This window comes from Rhagoletis zephyria, unplaced genomic scaffold (genome assembly GCF_001687245.7).
Source record: "Rhagoletis zephyria isolate East Lansing unplaced genomic scaffold, Rhagoletis_zephyria_1.1 Rzeph_scaffold_19009, whole genome shotgun sequence".
Classification (NCBI taxonomy): Eukaryota; Metazoa; Arthropoda; class Insecta; order Diptera; family Tephritidae; genus Rhagoletis; species Rhagoletis zephyria.
In genome coordinates, this window is record NW_016176070.1 from 610 (window position 1) to 8811 (window position 8202).

An 8202-nucleotide genomic window follows, 5' to 3' on the forward strand; every position below is an offset into this window, starting at 1 on the left:
TTGCGAACCGGTGCGTAGGTTGCGGCCCAATTCGTAGCTGCGCGCCGTGGCGAAACCTAGTAAGCATTGGGAAAGGAAACATCGCTATTTTGAGCAATATTTAGTTCTTGTGCGGGGTGAAATATTAAGATAGGATTTAGTACCAGACGAGGTACGGTGCGTAATTGAAACATTTTAGTTGCAGTAGAGCAGCTAGAAAAGGAGTGGCGCCAGTCGAGGCGGAGGAGTATCAGGAGGTAGTGTCGGTAACGGAGATGCGAGGACATTCCACCACCGGAGCACACCGTGGTCGACGCATACCCCGACCAAAGCTTAAACATCCCCTTGTGTTGTTGCCTGTATTTGGTTTGTAGAGTTGTCGGTAGTTTTCCTCTATTGTGTTCCTTATCCCGTCATTTTAGCATACCGCACCCAGAGCCCAGTCACTTGGCGGGTTAAAATTACCCCCGGTAGCTTGGCAAGTAGTGCGAGTGGGTTTGTAACCTTTTGGTTGGACCTCACCTCGTGTGCGGCCGAAAAACAGGGGTTGGTTTTATTTTAAACTTTTGTGTTTTATTTTTTTAATTTTTTTTTTTATTGTGTATTTCGACCATCCTAGTATAATATTACGTACATACTTGTATATACACTGTTCCTAATAGGTAGTGTCGTTTAGTACTTTTCATTGTTGTTCTCGAACTTTAAATTTCATTCGCCCTAGCAACCCCTCCGTCTCCACTGAGTCAGCCGGTTGTAAATTTTTTGTCACTCCCTTTTTGTGCGTATATATGTTTATTTGGTCGGCCGCTTTGTTTGTTGTTGTTAGACATTGCAAGAGCATTTGGTACATTAGGTTGGTAGGCCACTTTTGATACAAAAAGTAAGGTGGCAACATCATCGGCTCTTCATATAGAGAAAGAGGGTCGGTGTGGCTCGATCAGCTTTAACCAGATCAACTTAGAGTTTAGTGGCTTGAAAGTAGTTTTATTATAAGAATAAATGGTAAACTCCTTGAAACGTGCCGCATTCCAATTGGCTACTATTTATCTGGCGAGAGTATTCACTGGAATACCAGAAGCCTGAATTCGACTTTAATGTAGATCCAGAAGAGGGTTCCACAAACTTTTCCATTTGACTTTGAGTCCACTGTAAACGGATTAACTGGACCTTGACTATGTTGATTACGCTTCTCACAGTCTGCCGTTGATGGCATGTGCGTGGAAAGGGATCTACATAAGCTTTGTGCCGGTGTGAACTTAATTAGCTTTTCCCATGTCTATAGGCCTAGCTATAGCTAACAGCATTACGTTTAGGTGGGAGTAGAGATTGTTCCGAGCATTCTTCCGGACCGCTGTAGGCACCCTCCCCAGACTTTTTCAAAGATTTCTACCATAGAAAAACTTTATCTGCAAATATTTCTTAAAAAAGAGAGGTGGCTTAGAATAAAGAACTTAAGCCGTCTCTTTCTCAAATTCCATTTCCTTGAACTCTTCGGTGTACCAATTCTGAATCGATATGATGTAAGAAACACAACTAAATAAATTTACAATGCTAATAAACCAACAAACCGCTGCGACAATTAGAATTTGCATAAATGACTGCCTAACAACGATTTGCAAGCAAAAACTCGCTTTCTAAAAGAGGCAGCAATTCATAACTGAGCGCCTCTGAAGTCGAGTCGCAAAATAATCAAGAATGCTCATAAGCCAACTCGGCTCTACAAACTCAGTAGTGGAATTGCACTTCCTTTGCACTGACGCCAACTCGCTTGAACACTTCCTCTTCAACTCAGCCAACTTAGCCGTCTGAGCCAACTCATGGCATAATTAATGAAAATTAATTAAAAGCATAAATTTCGCACTTAGCCGCTGGCAGTTTTGCAAATAACTTGGTAAACAACAGGAAATGCAACAACGATAACAAAAGAAAAAAAATAACTCGCAAAAAACAAAAACAACCTCAATACAAATAGCAAAGAAACAATGCAGCAAGTAATAACAATAGCACTTCTTGCAACGCATGACTAACGACGACTACATTTCCTTAGAAGCGACGAAGAAGAAGAAGGAAGGAAAATACGATGGAAGAGATGATAGCGAAGGCGAATGCAAAGAAATGTGAACATGCGAGCGTTTAGCATGAAGAGACAGGTGAAGAAATGCCGAGGTATTAATGCACTAATCTAATGCACCGACACACACATACCTAAAATCACATGCACTCATCAAGCCAGTGCACAGTAGACTCGTAAAAAGCTTAGGCGCCTAAATGTCAACTATAAAAAAACTTATTTATGCTGCACAAGCTCACACATACATATGTATATACATACATAAATATGTAGGTACACATTTACTTGCACGCTCGCTAACCTTCCACCTGCATAGCTGAGTTGACATAACGACTTGGCCTGTTTGCCATTTGCAATTACGCATTAATTCTAAAACTGCCACCAGCGTCACTTAACCACACCATACCATATCACACATACACACATACATATGTATTTATTGTATATGCGCACACATAATTGACACCGGCATTAGAAGTGTTGTTGCTTGCACGACAGCAACAATTGCTGGTCTCATTGCCGTTTTAGAACAGTTAAACAGCAAAAAACCGTTATTCGAATACTGTGAAGAAATTGTTAGTATTCAAATGTTAACGCACAAAAAAAAACAAAAACAAAAACAAAAATAACTTCGAAAACTATACTGCTACAACAACAGTAATTGTATAGCATAAAACTAACAATAACAACAACTATCAGTTTCGACGCCACCACCGACGAGGACGTCAACATTAATTTATTTAGTGCACTTTATGACAAAACGCGAACGAGCGTCAGCAAGCCACAAGTGAAGGTTGGCAAGAAACTCCGTTTGCCGCGCGCAGGGTACGGGCGCTATCCGCAACATTGCATTGGCAAAATGCATATAAACCTGCAGACAAGTAGTTGCATGAGTGCGTATGACCGTCGCCTGTAGGCTGTCCAACTAACCGAGCAACAATCCACAGCGCGGTACATAGGGTGGCCGGCCACATGAGTCAGCTGGCTGTTGTTTACAGTGGGTTAACTTTGGACAAAAATTAAATGAACAAGTCGTTTTTAAGCAAAAAACAAAGCCGACTTCAATTCTCATATAAAAATTTATGAGTACCGTTAATTTCTTCATGATCCAATGATCGCATCTCAACCACATTAGTATGGGACCGCTTATGAGGGTACCACATTTCCTTTAAGAAAAGAATTGTAGAAATGGGTTAACGTCGACCAAAGTTATTCGGTAACATATGTACAAAAAAAATACTCCTACGAATTGATAACCTCCTAATTTTTTCGAAGTCGGCTAAAAAAAGAGTCATAATGTGAACAAGAACATGGTGAATATTGATATTAATTTCGAAAAGCTTAGTAATTGAGATTTTGATATCGATATCGATAAATGTATTTTTAAAAATATCGATAAATGTATAACTATATCCATGTATGCACTGTATCGATAACAACATCGACAAATTTATTAAAAAATATGCCAAATTCAAGTTTAGTAAGTACATGGGTAACAGTTTTGAAAAACGATAACGATAAATACGTTTTCCTAAAACTATCTACATATACCAAAAATTGAGTTATGTTATTGATGAAACTATCGATAAATAAACGTATGGAAGATTATATGGTTAATAAAAGCGAAAGCGTTATCAATGAATATATGAATATAGTATGTATGTACATATAACATTTTATTTGCACATAAGTATATAAATTCATTGATATAAATATCGACGAATGTATTGAAAGATATATTGAGTAAAAATTTTGATAACCGCAGTAGTAGCAAAGGTTTGATATCGATAAATATTACTATCGATAAGTACATCAAATATTATATTAATAATTTTATTGAGAGCGTGTCCGATAAACTTATTAATAAATAGCAAATATGTATGTATGTACGTATATCGAAAAACATACCCGTAAATTAATGAATNATGTTTATTTTTTACGATGCCTGATAAATGTTGTAAGATAAAGATATTGATGAAAATGTAGGCGAATATGATGGAAATAAAAGACAGATAGCGAAATAACTCCCCAACGTTAAAAATAAACGTTGGGGTATAACTCTTATCGGCGAAACAAAAATATTTATCATCTAATAGGTGTTATGAAACAACGTTTTCGTTAAATTTCAGAATTCGGTCAACGTTTTAAAGTTGTAAATTCGAGATAACAGTTATTTTTGGTCCCTGTTTTTAAGTCTGATCCTCATATCGTTAAGTCCACGCGGCTTTAAGATACAGCCAAGATACCAAGCGACTTGTTGTTGCCACTACCATACCTCTGTTCGATGTCCTGCTGCTATTATTGTTACTCATATCGTAAACCTGTTAGCTTTTGCTGTTACTTGAAACAAAGAGCCAAACAGAGGCCAGCCGATGAATGAAGCAAAAAAGCGGGGTAAACGTGAAGAATTCGCATGAATATGCAATTGTACCACCCGCAGACTAACCAAAAGCCACAGCAAACAAACCGGCTATTCTTCACCAGTTGCTCGTTGCAGCACCATTCCCACTTGCGCTCGCTCCACCACTCCGATCCTTAGCTTACTTACTACATGCATTGTTGCCTTGCCATTTCCGTTCGGTTTGTTGCTTGTTATGCTTTGTTTTGCGCAAAAAACTCGCCCACTTACGCACACTCACTTCTGTACATACTTACTCACTTAGCTGCCTACTTGCTTGCTTATGTTCTTCATATTTACATATGTTGTTACCTCTGCTGCATGCGTTTTTCATTTCTGCTGCCAACTGATTTTTCTTTTTTATTTTCCTTAATAAACACTAGTGGGCGGTAGACGGCATTGGAGGACTTTTATTGCATTACTTGTACTAGTTGCAGGTATTTTCGCTTTAATTGTTGTTGCTTTTGTTGCAAAGTAACTACGAGTACGAATCGTGGCAAACTAATGCGCAGCCATAAGTACAAGTAAGAATAATACTTAAGAGTACAAGTAAGCGTTTTTGTTCATTTGTCCTAGGGGAAATGTGTAGATGTGGGTTTGATGCGAGGTATGTATGAGGTACGTACATATGTAGCATATATGCATGTGGATGTGTACTTACTCCCGCTTGTATTTATGGTTTTTATCATTTGCCATGACTTCGTCTTCGTGGCTATAAAATGCAGCGTTGCTCCATTTGGCTCAGGCATGCGTTGGCTGGCATGTCACTTGTTGTGCGTTTTTTTTTCACCTCCACCTTCCCCCTCACTCAGACATGTTTTCCTGTTTACTCATTTTTGTATTTCTTAATTTCTGGTATTCCCGCTTCTATGCCGTCTCTAGTTTCTTGCTCGTTCACTGCTGCTTCCTTATACGCCTGCATTTGTCGGCTGCGCTGTTTTTTCTGCCAGATAAAACACATTATCATAAATTATAATTAAAATTTATGCGCCGGCATCATAGTTGGGCGGTTAGTAGGTGTTTAGCGAGTGGCGTGTGTGGGACATACACTTACTCTTACATATATCTTCATTTGCTTCTACCTTTGGCGGCCTGTTCGGTTTTCGCTTAAAAGAAAAATCAGGTTTCTGCAAAGTGTAGTTGAGCCTCATATGTATGTGGCAGACATTTTGAAAAATTATTATTGTGATATTTTTAATTGCGGTAGAAATAAATAGCTACAATTGCACATTAAGTACCCCCGTTTTTGAGATGTGATTTGGGTGAACTGCATAAGTGCACTATAATGTAATTGCTCTTAAGACATTACGACATTGATATAAACATATATGTACATTGGACCAGCCCTGGACAGCGTCCGCCCGACGGGCGTACTCGCGTCGTATTCGCGTATCGCTCTGCGGCAAAAATACATCGATGTTTTTCTTTGATTCGATGCATCGAAATGCATAACGATACTTTTCGATGCATCGAATGGCATACATCGACAATCGATTTGCATAGGATTTTTTCAGATAATCTTTCACAACAAAATGGCTGCATTTCTTTATTCATACTGAACGTTTGGAATAAACTTTTTTGTTTACTTATTCTGTGGAACGTTCCTGATGATATGTTAACGTATATTTCAAACGCATTCTGTTTATTCTGGCTGTGAAATGGATTATCCGGAATGTATAAAGAAACGCAGCCAATATGTTATTAGCAAAATTGCACAAAGTTAGAAATATGTTACTGCTACTGAGCTAATTATATTTCTGACGGAACTTTTTGGAGCCATTTCTATTTGTTGGTCAAAGTCAAGGCGAATTAATATAAGGTGATAGCAGGAGTACAAAAACAAAAATTTACATGTATTTTGTTTTTACTTTGGCGGCATAAACTGTCAAAATTTGTAAGAGTGTGTGTAGAAATTCAAACAAAATTTTTCAATTTGATATCAGAAGCCGTGCGGCGAAACACATACACGAAATCAGCTGAGCTAGTAACACCACCTTATATAAATTCGCCTTGGTCAAAGTCATGATTCAATAATAAAAAAGTTTGCTCAAAAAGCAGTTTTCTCGCTCCCTCTTGATAAAATCGGCTCCCTTAGCAAAGCATTGTGTGTGGGTTCGTGTGTGTGTGCAAAGCTTTTGTAAGGGAGCTAAGGGAGTGTCAAAACTCTAATGTCAGTAATGAGCAAACCTTTAATTACACAGGTTTACAAAAAAAAGCTTATGCATATTAAACCAAACCTATATATCTATATGTTATTCGATACGCTGAATGCGAATCCGAAGTCCGTTAGTCTCCACCACGTCAGGTTCGTGGTTAGTTGAAGGTCAAGTAGGGAAAAATTCATTGAATAAACCTGAAAATTCATATACATAAGGTTTTGCATTCGCTGAACCCGAATCCGAGGTCCGTTAACCTCCATAAAGTCAGCTTCGAGGTCATTTGAAGGTCAAATAGGACATAAAATTTATTCAATAAATATTAAAAAAATAAAATTTGTTTTTGTTGTCACTGAAACCGAGTATGGAGGTCCCTTGATTCCTCAAGGTCTTCTGGAGGTCATGCCAACTTTGGGTCATCCCAAGGTCAAATTCCGATGAATTTTATTGAATTTTCAGGTTTATTCAATTAATTTATCCCTACTTGACCTTCAAATGACCACGAACCTGACGTGATGGAGGCTAACGGACCTCGGATTCGCATTCAGCATGTCGAATAACATAGGGATATATAGGTTTGGTTTAATATGCATACACTTTTTTTTTGTAAACCTGTGTTATTGAATCATGGGTCAAAGTCACTTCTCTTTTTTGCACAACTAAAAAACTGGAATGGCAGTTCAAAGTACTACAGATGTCAGTTTTGAAAAAACATCGATGCATCGATACATCGACTATATACACCGAGTGGAAGAATTTCGCTGCATCGAAGCAAAACATCGATCATTTAGGGAATTTACCCAGGGAAATTTCGAAAACTAAACTTTGTTTTGGCCGAACCTAGCGGTCGTCGTTTTACATTTTTCGGTGACACCTAAAGTAAGCAAAACAAAATATATATATTTTTTTAATTCTGATCGACTGGAATAATCAAAAAAATCCTTACGATTTTCGGAGAGCTTTAATTTAAAGATATTAGGATGGTACAGTAGGGCGGTAGGAACTGAGATCTGGTGCGTAAGGACTAGAACGGGGTACTTGAACGGGGTCAGTGAACTTTGGAGAAAACATTTCTTGAAGATAGATTTATCATACTTTAATATCCGACAGTAAATGCCGAAGAAATTACGAAATATTTAAAAAGGAGAACCCTTACGTTTTTTCGAGATTGCCTTACAAAAATACCTTAGACTGAGGGGTGTACGGTGATTTATTCCTCTGGTACGGTCTAGTGCAGTGATTCCAAAAGTGGCCCAGGTGGACCCCCAGGGGTCCACGGATGACTCGACGGGGATCCACGGTGACATGAAAAAATATGGGGGTCCATGAGTTGTAAATGGGGGTCCACGAAGATTTATCTGGTTTCGATGTAGAGAACCAAAATGGTTGTTTGATAGCCCCTTTATTTAACTTTATTTTTTTTGAGTAGTGTATAGTGTTCTTGACGACCTGCTGCACTTACCGTCGCTTTGTGTTTTCATACGTGGGGAAGCCTTAAAGGCCACCTGCAGATTAAAAAGAACCGGATGCTGGTATGACAATGAGTGGGGCGCGGCGAAAATTGCTAGCGAAAGAGATTCAAGCACTTGTGTATTTTC

The 8202-nt window shown here is 38.5% G+C and overlaps 1 long non-coding RNA gene across 1 annotated transcript; it reads right to left on the reverse strand.

The window, feature by feature from the left end:
* Positions 1-3087: 3087 nt before the first annotated feature.
* LOC108380366 (uncharacterized) lies at positions 3088-5987 on the reverse strand. The gene is made up of 3 exons (XR_001849561.1): positions 5978-5987; positions 3194-3289; positions 3088-3109 (listed from the first exon to the last, which is right to left on the reverse strand). It is a non-coding gene; the product is annotated as an uncharacterized LOC108380366 (long non-coding RNA).
* Positions 5988-8202: the final 2215 nt, after the last annotated feature.